This window comes from Sorex fumeus, unplaced genomic scaffold (genome assembly GCF_029834395.1).
Source record: "Sorex fumeus unplaced genomic scaffold, SorFum_2.1 ptg000035l, whole genome shotgun sequence".
NCBI lineage: Eukaryota > Metazoa > Chordata > Mammalia > Eulipotyphla > Soricidae > Sorex > Sorex fumeus.
The window spans coordinates 4,187,341-4,202,724 of NW_026606092.1; positions in this window are offsets into that span (position 1 = coordinate 4,187,341).

Sequence of the window (15,384 nt, forward strand, 5' to 3'; positions counted from 1 at the left end):
ACAAAGATGGAGTCCTTACAGTAAGGATTGTACTGATCCTTCCATCTATTCTTCCACAAAAAATACATCTTTGTACAGAGCTGATGCTCAAGAGGCCAATTCTCTCATTGACTTCCTCTTTAGTTAATAGAAACTACAAAGAATGTAGGGTTCCATAGAAGATTCTTTGTTTTTGTTTTTGTTTTTTTCCTGTTAGTTCGTTTTGGGGAGGAGAGCATGGGTACATCTGATTCTGCTTAGGCCTTATTTCTGGTTCTGCATTAAGGACCACTCCTGAAAGTTTTTGGGAAACTATATGTAGCACCTGCGATAGAAACAGCTATCAATAGATTGCAAGGGAAGTTCCTTTCCCCTGTACTAACTTTCTGCTCCCAGAAGATTTATGATATTTTATTTTTTTTGAGTTAAAGGAGGACTTTTATTGTAGTATTATGAACCAAAGAAGAAAGAAAAGACTAAAACAATAGTTCCACTGCTTAGGATTATGTAATGTATTGTTACATCATAAAAGTAAACGTGTGTGCAATGCTTCTTAACCAAATCAAGAAATAGAACTTCACTCTTTCACTCTAGTAACTAGTAAATGGTTACCCCTTGGGTAACCATTTCTACCTTTTTCTTTTAAAGCTCCAGAACAGTTTCTGTATTTAGAATTTTTTTCATGTAGATGTAGAAAAACTAATCTTTGAACATATTTGCCTCGGTGTAACAACGTAGCCCCCAAAGAGAATGGTTGACTAATTCGTTATTTTTCTCTCTCAGGGCTGAGTGACTAGCCTTATCCATAGTGGTTCTGGGTCTGGATTTCCTGTGCTTTGCAGTCAGGCAGGAAATCCCTGGCTCTGTTATTGTGGCTGCTTGCAAGGCAAGTGCCCTATGCACTGGGCTATTGTTCTAGCCACAAGGGTAAATTAATTTAACACATTTATGTTACTTAGAATAGAACATATAAGAATTTACTTTCCATCTTAATACCAACACATACTATTTTAATGTCTTCAAATGTTTATCACACGTTTTATTAAAGCACAAATGATAAAAGTTTATGTATATAATATATAAACTATAAATAAATATTTATATATACATACATATATATGTTTTTTGAATCACACCCGGCGATTCTCAGGGGTTACTCCTGGCTCTGCACTCAGGAATCACTCCTAGTGGTGTTCAGAGCTCAGAGGACCATATGAAATGCTCGGGAGCAAACTCAGGGCAGTGGCAAGCAAGGCAAACATCCTACCCACTGTAATGTCATTCCAGCTCCCATATATGCTGTATTTAGAACTAACATGATCATTTCCCTTGAATTTGGTATATTGTATAAACATAGTCTATGTGTAAAAATTGATTGATATGTTATTTTAAAACAAATGTTTATAATTCAACTTTCTAAATTATATGCCAATGATAGTATTATAAGAGATAATATGCTTGGTGTCAGAATATCTGTATTAAACCATCATTAACAGCATTGTAATTCACAGCACATCAAAAGTTAAACAATGAAAATGGAAATAGATTTATGTTTACATTATCAATTCCTGCCTTTTTAATTCATGTAAACTGAATTCACTTCTTCATGAAATACTAAATAGTCATAACAATGTGAAATTTGGTTTGATTTGTTCACTTGGTGATTCCACAAATTTATGAACATAGTCTATGTATGTATTCTGTTGGTATATAATCATTCACAACACGCTCATTAATGTTCAAAGTTTTCTTACTGATTGCTATGCTTCTCTTTCATTTCTGATTTTATTTATTTCAGTCTTTTATATGAATTAAATAAGAATTTTATTGCTATTATTAATCTTTAGAAAATCAAATCACAGTTACATTGACATGTTATTGATTTTTCTGGTCTCTATTCCATTTTCGTATTTTTAAATCTTTATTTTCTTCCTTCTCATGATTTGGGTTTTGTTCTTTTTCTCACTCTTTGAGATATAGAATTAGGTTGTATATTGGAGATCTTTTAATTTTTTTAATGTAGATGTTTATGCCTGTAGGATCCACACTCTTAATTGACTTTGACAATGTGCCTCAAATATAGGAATGTTTGTTACCATTTTTATTTATTTCAAGATGTTTTATGATTTCCCTCAAGGATTTTTCTTTGACTCATTATTTGTTCAAGAGTATGCTATTTATCTCCAAGTATTTTTGAAACTTTTCCTCCTATTATTGATTTCTAATTTTTTACCTTAAATCTCTTACTATGATTTCAGTTTTCAAAAATAGTAAATATTTGTTTTGTGATTCAATATATGATCTGTCTTGGAGAACATCCTGAATGTACTTGAGAAGAATGTATATGTTTTATTGATATTGGATGGAAGGTTCTATAGATGTCTGTTGGATCTATTTAGTCTAAGGTGAGTTCAAGTCCAATAATTTATGACGTTGTGATCTATGGTATCATTTATATATTGTTGAAAATGGTGTAGAGAAGTTTCCTCCACTATTGTACTGCTGTTTCCCCAAATCTACTTGTATTTGCATAAAGATTTAGGTAATATGAGCATCTTGGACTCAGTTGGGAAATGCAAAGTCATTTTTTATATGCTAATGAGATTGCTCAAGCCTGAGAGCCTCTGGAAGGTTTCAGGATGGCAGTTGCTTCTATAAATATGAAACATAATTTAGATATTATAAATACTAACCCCATTCCTTGACCTCCATGACCAGCAATTTAATAAATCATAGATACAAAATGGACACTCCATAAAATCTTCAACAGTGTTGGAAATTTCTGGGAAGGAAAATGCATTCATGTGTCATAACTGAACAGAACTCTTGCTAGTACTCTGCAGATCATAGTTTCTTAAACTTTTTCTATTCATAAATTTGATTTTATCTCTGAAAGTTTTACTCAATTCTGGATATTCAAATATTTAAAGGGGGTAGACAGATCAAACATTAAGTGATCATAATCATAAAGAACTATTTTAAAACTTTTTAAAACTCACTCTTTCAGTACAATGACCCAATACCAAGTCATAATTCACAGTTTAAGAAGCTAGGATCTGTAGGACAAGGAAAGATGCCAAGATGAGTCTTAGTCAAGAAAACAGACTCTGTCTTTTTGAAAAAAGTTTGAGGAAGTTTATCTTTGTCAGTACTTGTCTAGTGTCTTACTCTTACTGTTTTCTGATTTTTATGTTTGAGTTTTCTTCCATTGTCTGTTTTTGTTCTCTCACAAGTTTATGTATAACCCTAAATATTCTCTGATTTTATTAAGCAGACATACTTATCTTTGTTTTATCACTAGACCTCAGCTGACAACTCTGGACTCTGGAATTTAAAGGGTTCAGCTCTGACTTTCTTCTGGCACCACTTCACAATATAGGAAAAGAGATCAAAAGACAAGGGTTGGGACCATGTTGAGTTCATGCTCTTCCTCATTTACTAGCTGTGAAAGTGGGTCTCTATATAGCATCTGGGACACTAATGATCAAAATGGCTCATAACTGCCAGAATAACAAACATAAATACAAATACTTCTTGAGTACAGTTGCATTGTTTTAAACTTACCCTTTTGATCCAGCCTGACAATATGGTGATGTATGATAAGTAAAACCAGGTCCTCCTTAATTACCATGAACCTAGCTTATAGTGTAGTGAAACCCAAAAGGGATTTTGAAGTTCTTATCCCTATGAGATAGTTCAAGCCATTAATTTGAATATTCAGGAAGATAAAGTCATATGCTTATGAAATAAATAGAGCATGCAGTTGAAAAGCTATGCCAAAATTTCTCTTTCAAAAATTATCTCAAGGAAAGTGTCTGCCTTAGAGGGTCGGTTGGGGGAGTGGGAAGGGGGAGCAGGAGGGAAACTGGGGACATCCTTGGTGTGTTATCTAAAGCATGAGTGGAAAATGAGTTGATTAAATAAATATATGTTATAAAGTAGATGATGGCAAAATGCCAAGAGAGTAGATTTTGAAAAATAAAAAGAAAAGAAACAAGCTATTTTAAATAAGAAAAACAGGGCTGGTTTTGAAATTCCATTATTAAACAGATAATGTACTGAAGGTATAGAAATTAAGTCTGAGTAATTCAGAGCAAACACTTATGAAGTCAATTTTCTTTCCCTATTCTAGGTCAATGTACTTTCCGTTTTATGCAAAAAAATGTACTCCGAATATTCTATAATTTACACTAAGAATAAAAATCAGTGGGAAGATGTCGAGTCATAAATTAGGTCATATTTAAAAGTACATAGAAAACATAAGAAATGATAAGAAATGTGTGTTTAATAATGAAATAAATATGTTAAATGCATTTGGCACTAAAAATACAAAAAAGTAAGATCTTCTGTCATAATTTTGCAGTCACTGACTGCAAAACAATTTTTTCCAAATACATCAAAAATAATGCTTTCATATTTTCTGTATACTTATTCACCAGAGAATTGTTTTCTCCAAAATTACTTAGACTTTATTCAAACAAGTAGCCAGAATTTAAATGATACAATTTGCTAATAATGTAACAACCAATATCATAATAAATATTTTTCTGATTGAATCGAGGTTTTAATCAATATTTGAGTTTTCCAAGCTTTGAGATTGGATCTCATAATTCCCAAAAGTGTACTTTGTCATGCACTTTTTTGTTGTTGTTTCTTGACCACATCTAATAGTGCTCGGAACCTACTCCTAGTATTGTCCTCAGGTATCTCCTGAGGGAACCAGATGGGAAGCTGGGTATCAAACCTGGGTTGACTGTATAGAAAGCAAATACCTTACTTGCTGTACTATTGCTCTGCACTAATACCCAGAAAAAATGTATTTTGAGGCACAAATCTTCGGGACTTTCAAAACCTGGCTACAATATAAGATAATCTGGTGAGCTATTAAAAACTACTGGTACTGTCCTGGATATTACAGTAGACTTCCATACTTGTCTTCCATACAGCTAACCCAGATTAAAATGCCCATATCCCATATGTTCTCCCAAGTACCACCAGATGTAATTCTTGAATGCAGTGCAATGCTCAGTACCCCTGAGCTTTGCTGAATGTGACCCCTAAACAAATACAAACAAAAACCTTGATAATGAGAGTCGCCTTAACATAAACCTTAGCAAATGTGTAAAAGCAAATCTTTGGGAATAAGCAAAAGCTATGCTGTAAATAAAGAAATATATATATTTCTTTATTTATATATATAAATAAAGCATATATATATGCTTTCTAGGTGATTGTACCATGTGGTCACATTTTAGAAATATTGGCTTGAAAACTGTCTTTGCCTATTTTCTTATCTTGCTATATTTGCATCTTTATTTATATAAACAACTGATATTGAAGTGTCTTCTTTCCTGACAGCTGCTTAAGTTGTTTTAAGGTGTGATAAGTGGTACTATTTTACCACTATTGTTTCTATATTGTTTTCCACACTAGTGATTTCATATTAATTACTTTAAGTAATAAAATGTGGAAAAAGCATATGGTTGTTTTAGTCTAAGCCATGAAAATATATAGCAGGTATCTATCAGGCCACGGAGACCTTGCATTTTATCTCATGGATCAACTAGGTAGTCAGTTATCTTTCAGCCTGGATTTTGGAAAAAAGTTATATACTACCAATAAAATGACTGAATTTTTGGTACAATAAGTTATTATATTATCAATACGGGCTGGAGCAATAACACAGCAGGTAGGGCATTTGCCTTGCACGCAGCCAACATGGCCGACCCGAGTTCAATTCCTCCACCCCTCTTGGAGAGCCCGGCAAGCTATCGAGAGTAACTCACCCGCATGGCAAAGCTTGGCAAGCTCCTTGTGACGTATTCGATATGCCAAACACAGTAACAAGTCTCACAATGTTATTGGGCCCACTTGAGCAAATCGATGAACGCGGTGATAGTGACAGTGATAGTGACATTATGAATTCAAAATAAATTCAGTTGTGGGAATCTTCTCAGAGTTTTGAATTTGTATTTATAACAATATTATTGCAGGTAAAAAAGAGAACTAATTGACAAGTATTTATAATAACATATCAAGGGAAAATTGTAAGGTCTATTCTAAATTAATTTTCTTTAATTCAGATTCAGATGTCAAGTATTTAATTTCCAGATTTTAAGTGGTTTATTTATTGTTCTGGGTGAGCTGAGACCACACCTGGCAGTACTCTGGGGCAATTTCTGACTTTGTGCTTAGGAGTGACCCCTCGTGTCGAAGGGGCGTTTTGCAGCAGCAAGGAATGGACCTTCAAATGAAGTCTGCAGCATGCAAAGCAAGCTCTTTATATTCTGGTCTGTATCTCCAGTCCCTAAATGGTTTAGATTAAACTTCAATCAATGATGTTATATAATGACTATACTCATTCCAATAAATGGATTTTTATCTCTGACCAGATATACTCTGCATTTAATAAAAAGTTATTATTATCATCCTTAGAATTACTTTTTTAAATAGTGAAATGGTTCAAATATTCATCTAGTTTGATTGTGGAAAGAAACTGTATGCTTAGTAGTGTGTGTGTCGGGGGAGGTGAATCAAAGCTTATATTGATTTGGAAATATTACATGTATTTTGAGAATTCTGAAAAATTTTTAGATAAAATAAGAATCAAGGGTCTGGAGCGATAGCACAGGGTGTAGGGTGTTTGCCTTGCATGCGACAGACCGGGTTTCAATTCCCAGAATCCCATATGGTCCCCCGAGTACCGCCAGGAGTAATTCCTGAGTGCATGAGCCAGGAATAACACCCTATGCATTGCCAAGTGTGACCCAAAAAGAAAAAATAAATAAATAAATAAGAATAAAAAAAATATCACTTAGGGGCCTGCATATTGAGTCAATAAAATAGGTGATGGAACCATAGTGTTGATAAGAAGGATATAGTGCTTCTGGTGTATATAGCTGACTGAGGTTTGATCCCCAGCATCCTACACGCTCTCCTAAGTCTTAAGCCTGGAGTGAGCCCTGAGCATCCCCAGTGTGACCGCCCAAATAAAGAAAACCAAAAAAAAAAATAAAATAAAAAAACAGGTTTTATCACTAATACTTATAAAATTAACAGCAATAAATAATATTTCTTAAACGATAATTGAAGAGTTATTGAGTCAAGCTGAAGCGTTACTAGGTAAAAATCCTCAAAAATGCATTTTTTATATACTAGTAAATTACATTAACCCTTTTTTTAAAAAATATATTTTATTAAACTACTGTGAGATAGGCAGAATTTTATGACCCTATGTCAGGCTGTCTTCACCAGGGCACCTCGAAAGGGGCAGGTTGGATTTCCTTCCCTGCCCCAAGCAGAACCCAGCAGCCAAAGACCTCCAGAACCCAACTGCCTTCATGCTCAAGGCTACTCTCCACATGCTCGGATGAACCTCACCCAAAAGGGGTCTGGCAGAAAACCCCGGATATGCGGGAACCCATGACTGAGATCTTCAAGCCCACTAGGATCTGTACTGTGCCTCCTCTCCCCAGCTTCCCAGTTTTCTAGCAGCTTGGCAGTCACACCCACAAACTTCCCCCAGGAGCCATGTAATCTCATCACTGGCCAAGACCCAGAGACTATAAACTAAACCCCCCAGAAGAGAGAGCCGCAGAATGTCCTGGAGTGCATGGATGCCTTTGCAGCTGCACGACCTCTTACACTCTATTTTTCTTACTTACCCAAAGTAGCACACATTTGTTTGTTTTTAACATACTTGCTTGTATTCTCTTATCTATAGGGTTAAATTGCTCCAGAATAAAATACAACAACCTTCACACACTACCCTCTTATTGTGGTGAGAAGGTGCTCGATGTTGGGAATTGGTGTTTGAATATAATCTGTAATGAACTATTGTGAACTACTTTTATGAAAATAAAATATAAATATTGAATTAAAATTTTTTTAAAAAATCACTGTAAGATATACAGTTACAAAGTTGTTCATGATGGAATCTCAGTAATACAATGCTCCAACACCCAACCCTTCACCGGTGCCCATTCTCTGCCATGAATGTCCACAGTTTGATGTGCATTTTTATGATATGAACTAAACCTTTTAATATACACTGACATACTAGAAAATTACACTGACTCCTTTTGTTACAGAAAGTTAACTAGTAACATAATAATCTTTGAAGATAAACCGTAGTTAGAATACAAAATATGCCTTAATTCAATTAAATATTTTTTAATTTCTCATTACCTCTGTAAGAAAAATTATGAATTGTTTTAGAAAATGTTTCAGTTTTAATGCAGTTATTTTTATTTCAAAAATTATTTTAAGTTATTCATTATCATAATTATAAATTATTTTTATCTATTTTTGATGATCTACTATTGATTACAAAAACATGTGTATACATAAAGATACTAGAGAAATTAACTTTATGGTTAGAGGAAATAATACATGTGTATACATAAAGATACTAGAGAAATTAACTTTATGGTTAGAGGAAATATGTCAGTTCCTCATCCTTAATTAATATTTTGTAAAATATTAATTTTAAAAAATGTACTGTGTGAATGTGAAAAGTACAGCAAAATTTTTGATTATAAAACTTACATTTATTGTGATGTAGTTTATATATGTAATTTTTTAAAGTGTCACAGCAGAATAACACAGGAAATACAATATTCATAAACTGACTGGTGTTCAGGTGTCTTTGTGAAAAATATTAATTTTATAATATCTTGGGGACTAAGCTGATGTTCCACACATAATCCCCAGTGTCACAAATGCCCGTAGTAAATGTCATTCCCAAGTGCAAAGCCTTCACACTTAATATAGCTGAATGTCATTCTGTGTTCACTGGGTTGCCAAAAGTGTTAGCAGGGTTACCACTGTATCACTTACCTTTCCCCTGAGAAGAAAGAAAGCCGACAACTCAAATTAGGTGTAAAATAAAGGAGTAAGCAGGGTAGTTCACTTCTATCCTAGATATTTGTTTTAATCTAAGTTATGTTGACTGAAGTTTCACTCCACATATTAATGAGGTCCTACTGTATGGAGATTTGCACTAGAATTCAAAAATACTTTAATTAGAACGCTTAGATTGCCCTACAGTTGATAGTGGCCATCACTAAATATTACATTGTTGTATTTTTCTCATATTTTTATATTTGTCATCTCCATGAATTAATACATGCCTCTGATGAATATGCCAGATATAGATTTAAAAGTGTAACACCAGGTAGTTATAATCTATGAGTAATATACCTTTAATGAGAAAAATGTCACAAGGCCAAAAAGAAGACTTACTCAGCACTCATTTAGAGACAACCCAGAAGCAATATGACAAAAAAATAAATGACTCATAAAATGTAACTTTTTAAAAGAAAGCTTAGTCATGTTGTTATGTCCATTTGCGAGGTAGAAACTCTTAAAACTTTCAATTATGGATTCACTGACCAGTATTTGAACTTCATAATTTCAAATATTGTGAAGATAAAATATTAAGTAAAGCAAATGTATGACTCAAAATAAATTCATGGAAACCATATACCCTTTAAAAGAAACAAAGAAACCTGAAACAGTAATTTGCAATTTGTCAAAAGCATCAAAATTTAAAGCAGAAATTATTAGAAATAAGAGATGGCTAAAGGAGAAAAATAGAGAAGTAGAATACCAATCAAATATTATTACTATTTGTGTATCACTAATCATAGTATCACTGCATCACTGTGATCCTGTTGTTTATCGATTTACTCGAGTGAGCACCAGTAACATCTCATTCATCCCAGCCCTGAGATTTTAGCAGCCTCTTCTTACTTGTCTTTCCCAATGATGCCATATTGAAAGCTCTTTCAGGGTCAGGGGAATGAGTCCTGTTACTGTTATTGTTTTGGCATATCTGATATACCATGGGTAGCTTGCCAGGCTCTGCCATACAAGCAGAATACTCTCGGTAGCTTGCCGGTCTCTCCGAGAGGGACAGAGAATGCAAGCATGTATGTTAAAACCAGACTCATGTATGCTGCTTTAGGTACATAAGTGGGCTAGACTATAAGAGGTCACACGGCCACAAATATGGCCGCATGCTCCATGAAATACTGTGTTGCTCCCTTCTGGGAACTTTGTTTTATAGTCTCTGAGTCCTGGCATTTATGAGATTACATGGTGCCGGGGGGCAGATTGTGAGTGTCAGGCTACTGGAAAATGGGGGATCTGGGTGGAGGAAGCCCAGTCCTGATACGAGCAGGCTTGGAGATCTCAGCCACGAGTCCCGCATACCTGGGTTCCTCTACTGGCTCCTTCTTGTGAGACGGAAATTCCACTTGCCTCCTTCCGTAGGATCAAGGGGTTCTGCATCACTCTTTTCCGGGAGCTTTGTTTTATAGAATGCCCTGCTCCGCACCAGGCTGTCTTCATCAGGGCCTTTTGGGAGGGGGTCAGGTTGAGTTTTGTTTCCTGCCCCAAGCAGAACCCTAGCAGCCAAAAACCTCCAGAACCCAGCCACAGTCATGCTCAAGGCCACTCTCCACAGGCTCAGACAAGCCTCACACTAATCATAGTATACTGCAAAATAATTTGTCATTATATTATCAAATATTTAGAGTTCTGTGTTCAACTCAATAAAAAAGATGTGTCAGATTACTTACATTCTTTATTAAAGTAACTTTGAAGAGTGGTCCAATTATTGTCCATGAGTTGTTTTAAACTCAAAGTGGACCTGTAGAGTTATATTCAGTTCAAGCTCTTTTCAGAACTATAATGTATAATTTTAAAGAGAATACATAAAATTTATGAATAGAGCATAGTAAAACAATCTCATAATACTAAAAAATTGGAAAAACATAGTATATATGCTTAGGTCTCAGAGAATGGTCTCTCCACACGCATGAAGTTACCGGCAGAGGAACAAAGGCATACGGGTCCTGGGGCTGAGATCTCCAAGCCTGTTCAGATCGGGGCTGAGCATCCTCCACCCAGATCCTCCATATTCTAGTAGGCAGGGGTCATACCCACCAACTGACCCCCAGCGCTGTGTAATCCCACCAACAGCCAAGACACAGAGACTGTAAAACCCAGCTCCCGGAAGAAAACAGTGCAGAGTCTCCTGCCCCTGTGCCTGGCTGTCCTCGCCGGGGCCCCTTGGAGGGGGGTGGTTTTAGTTTCCCTCCGGGCCCCAAGCAGAGCTCTGGCAGCTGAAGACCTCCGGAACCAGCCACAACCATGCTGAGACCACTCTCCACATTTTATGATAAGATTATACTAATTTATTTGGCAAAGAATGAATTGCAAAGGGAATATACTGTAGAATATTTTATGAGTTTAAAAATGTTTCCTACACCTTTTTACTAAATATGGTGCTCCATTACAGGAATATACCACCAGCTTTCCATCCAGCAATGCTCATTGATCAAAGCCTTTTATTATCATAATGAATGGAAAGAAAATTAACATGACAAAAGTGATTTTTTGGAATCTATTATATTAGTATATTATTTGAAATGCAGAGACTCCTGCCCCCGCGCCTGGTTGTCTCACCAGGGCCCCTTGGAGGGGGGCGGGTTGAGTTTCCCCCCTGCACTAAGCAGAGCCTCGGCAGCTGAGGACCTCCAGAACCAGCCACAGCCATGCCGAGACCACTCTCCACAAGCATGACAAGCCTCATACATGAACAAGCCTCATGCATGAAGGAACCGGCAGAGGAACCCAGGCATGTGGGTCCCAGGGCTGAGATCTCCAAGCCTGCTCGGACTGGGACTGGGCCTTCTCCACCCAGATCCCCCACCTTCGAGTAGGTAAGCATTACACCCACCAGCTGTTGCTGGCGCAGGTAGTTCCCATCAATGGCCAAGACCCATAGACTGTAAAACCCAGCTCCTGGAAGCATCTTATTATCTCATTTTTTACTTTGGAGAACCCGGCAGGCTACCAAAAGTATCCTGCCCATACAGCAGAGTCTGGCAGACTTCCCGTGTCGTGCTCAATATGCCAAATACCAGTGACAATGATAGGTCTCATTCTCCTAGCCCTGAAAGAACATTGACTATGGTTCTTTTAAAATCTCAGGGCTAGGAAGAAGGAGACGTTACTAGTGCCTGCTCGAGGTAATCGAAGAACAACAGGATGATCGAGATCGTGATCGTGATTATTTGAAAAGTAAAAATTTAAATCATAAAAATATTTTTGTTTAGGCCAGAGCAATAGTATAGTGGACAAGATTCTTGCCTTGCACACAGAAAACCCATGTTGATCCCCAGCATTCCATATGGTACCCTGTGTACCGCTGAGAGTAATTTCTGAGTGCAGAGCAAAGAGTAACACCTAAGCACTACTGGATGTGGCCCAAAAGTTGAAAATATAAATGAAAAGAAGAAGAATCTGTGTTCAACGATTTAGGCATTTAGAAAGTTTTATACTGTATTAATCTTTTGTTTAACCTATACATTATATATTTCATATTTATCATACTTTGATAAAGACATTGACAATACTGTATATAGAGTACTTGATATAATATTTTTCTCTTTTATTCAATCCATTAAATTGATGAAACATAGGTATATTTGTTCAATATGCTTTCCAGATGTCTTTTCTCCCATTTTGTTTCATTTTGTTACTTCTTAAGTCCTGAAATGTGTTTGCATGATTTCGGATTGGAAATTGATACAGTTGATAGTCACAGAAACCTTCTTTCTGTAACATTCGCATTATTGATTCCCATGCTTGATCGTATAGTTACTTTGATTTTTGGTTTACTTTTACATCACTTATTTCAAACATTTTAAGAAACAAACATTCCTCTCCTATCACATGAAATACTATATTACTTAAAATGTGGAACAGTATAAATAACATTAACACTTTGTTGGTGTCGATGGGGGAGTGGTAACAGTGGTGCTCAGAACTCAAGAGTTCACTTCCGGTGGAGCTTGCAGAACGAAATCGAATGCCAGAGATCAACCCCAAGTCAGTTTCATGCACATAAAATGTCTTAATTACTATACTGGGGGCTGGAGAGATAGCACAGTGGGTAGGGTGTTTGCCTTGCATGTGGCCCACCTGAGTTTGATTCCCAGCATCCCATACGGTCCTCTGAGCTCCGCCAGGAGTAACTCCTGAGTGCAGAGCCAGGAGTAACCCCTGAGCATCGCCGGGTGTGACTCAAAAAGCAAAAAAAAAAAAATGAAAACTACTATACTGTCCATCCAACCCCCACTTTTCTTCCATTACGTATTAAGATATGCTCTAATTATTCCATATATATGTGTATGGAGGTATTTCTTTTTTTATTTTTATTAGTGAAACACCATGAGGTACAGTTGTAGATTTACAAATTTTTGTGCTTGGGTTTCAGTTATACAATGATCAAATACCCATCCCTCCACTAGTGCCCATTTTCCACCACCATGAATAATATCCCTCCCCCCCATCGCCCCCATCCCACCCTGCCTCTTTGGCAGGGCATTCCCTTTTGTTCTCTCTCTCCTTTTGGGTGTTGTGGTCTGCAAAAGAGGCATTGAGTGGCAAACATGTTCAGTCCATAATCTACTTTCAACATGCATCTCCCCTCCTGGGAGGATCCAATATGGAGGTATTTCTTAAGTCATTTTCCCTCTCTGGTACAAAAGTCAACCACATGCAATGGAGACAGTACTTTGAAAATGGGCATAAATACTTCTTTATGTTCCTAAAAACTGCCATAAAGATACCTCCATATGATCAAAATAAAAATTCGGTATTTCAGACATATTTGAACTTGGCACAGATCTAACAGAGGGTAACTGTGACTGCTCATTCTTAGTCATCTTCATGCCTGATAGAATATAGCTCCCAGGTAAAAATAGGTTACCCACTATCGTAAGCATCTGGTAAATATATATCCTCAAATTCGGTGCCACATGCCTTCCTGAACACTTAAAATTCAAATCACAAATCTGTAACACTTCCAGATGTGCCTAGGTCAGCTTAATTTTGGCACGACAATTACTGACAGGTGCTAGCAAACACAAAATCCTCTGCATTATGAAGTCCAGATTGTCGAACAGCTATTATTGGATACAAAGGGCCTTGATCCTCAGTTGCTGTGCAGGCTACTTGGCATTTGACAATACATACTTGGCCAATACAATACATACCCATCACTGTGTATCCTCATTCAATGGCCAGGTCTGCTAGACTCTGTATCTCTAAGTACTATAGGACAATCATGAATTCATATTTGAGCTATAGCCCTATCCTTCCAGTTAAAGATACAAATGTGTTTCTAATTGGTAGTAGTGAACTCACTGATTACTCCTCAGGCCATCTTTTACTCAAAGCTTCACCTATAGCCTTTACCTATCATTATGTATAATAAATAAATGGAGCAATTAACCTAGACTGAAGGATGAATGAAATATCTCAGAAAAGATCCCAAGAACATGAGAATTTCCTTAGCTTCATAAAGAAGATTTACAATGAACAATCCTAGTAATTCTTACTGGAATAAAGTAATCAATGATAGATAATTTTAGTAAGGACAGAATGTGAAAGAAAGTAATGAGAGGAAAAATACAAAGGAAGTTGTTGAACTAAAGAATATGTGGTAGTTGATCTAAAAAAACATTTGTCTAGAGAGATAGTAGAGTGGGTAAGACACTTGCCTTGCAACCTGGATTCAATTTCTGGCATCACTTCTTGTCACAAGAATTCTACCAGAACTTATTTCCTCAGCACATAACAGGAACAAACCCTGAGTACTGCCATATATGAACAGATCATCTCATCCTTTTCCTGACCGTCATCCTCCTCTTTATCATCATCATGAAATTCACAAAGATCAATCAAGTAAGTAAAGTCAGAAAAAGGTAGAAGAAAAGTCGAAAAGAACAGAATTTTTTAAAAAAAATCATTAAATAAGGAAAACAAGAGGTGTTGAACAGCATCAAGAGAAAATGTAAACAGCATTCACAGGAGAGATTGAAGAAGATGATGAAATACAGTAAGGGGAAGGGTTATCATTGAAAGCATGTATATACTTCCACTTCTCTTGGGTGTCACAGATTTTTTTAGTACAGCAAGAAACATGCTTTCCTTGCATATGGTCAGGCTGGATTCAGTCTCCAGCGCTATTACCCAGATCCCTGCCAGTTGTGGTCCCTGCAGAGCAGTAGAATAACTGAGCACAGCTGGGTGTGTCCTCCCTTCCCCTTCGACAAATCAAAACAAAACAAAAAACTAAAATAAACAAAACTTAACTTCCATAAATCTCACTTAGAAATTTTCTTTTCTTTTAAATTTCAATTAAAGAATCATGATTTACAAAGTTACTGATACTTGTGTTAGGCATACAATAATTCAACATCAATCCCATCTGCCATGTCAACTTCCTTCCACCAGTGTTCCCAGATTCCTTCTCCATCCCAACCCCCACTGACCCCAACTGTTAACTTGCTAGGAATATTACAAAGTTTCAGTGATTGGAGCTGGAGC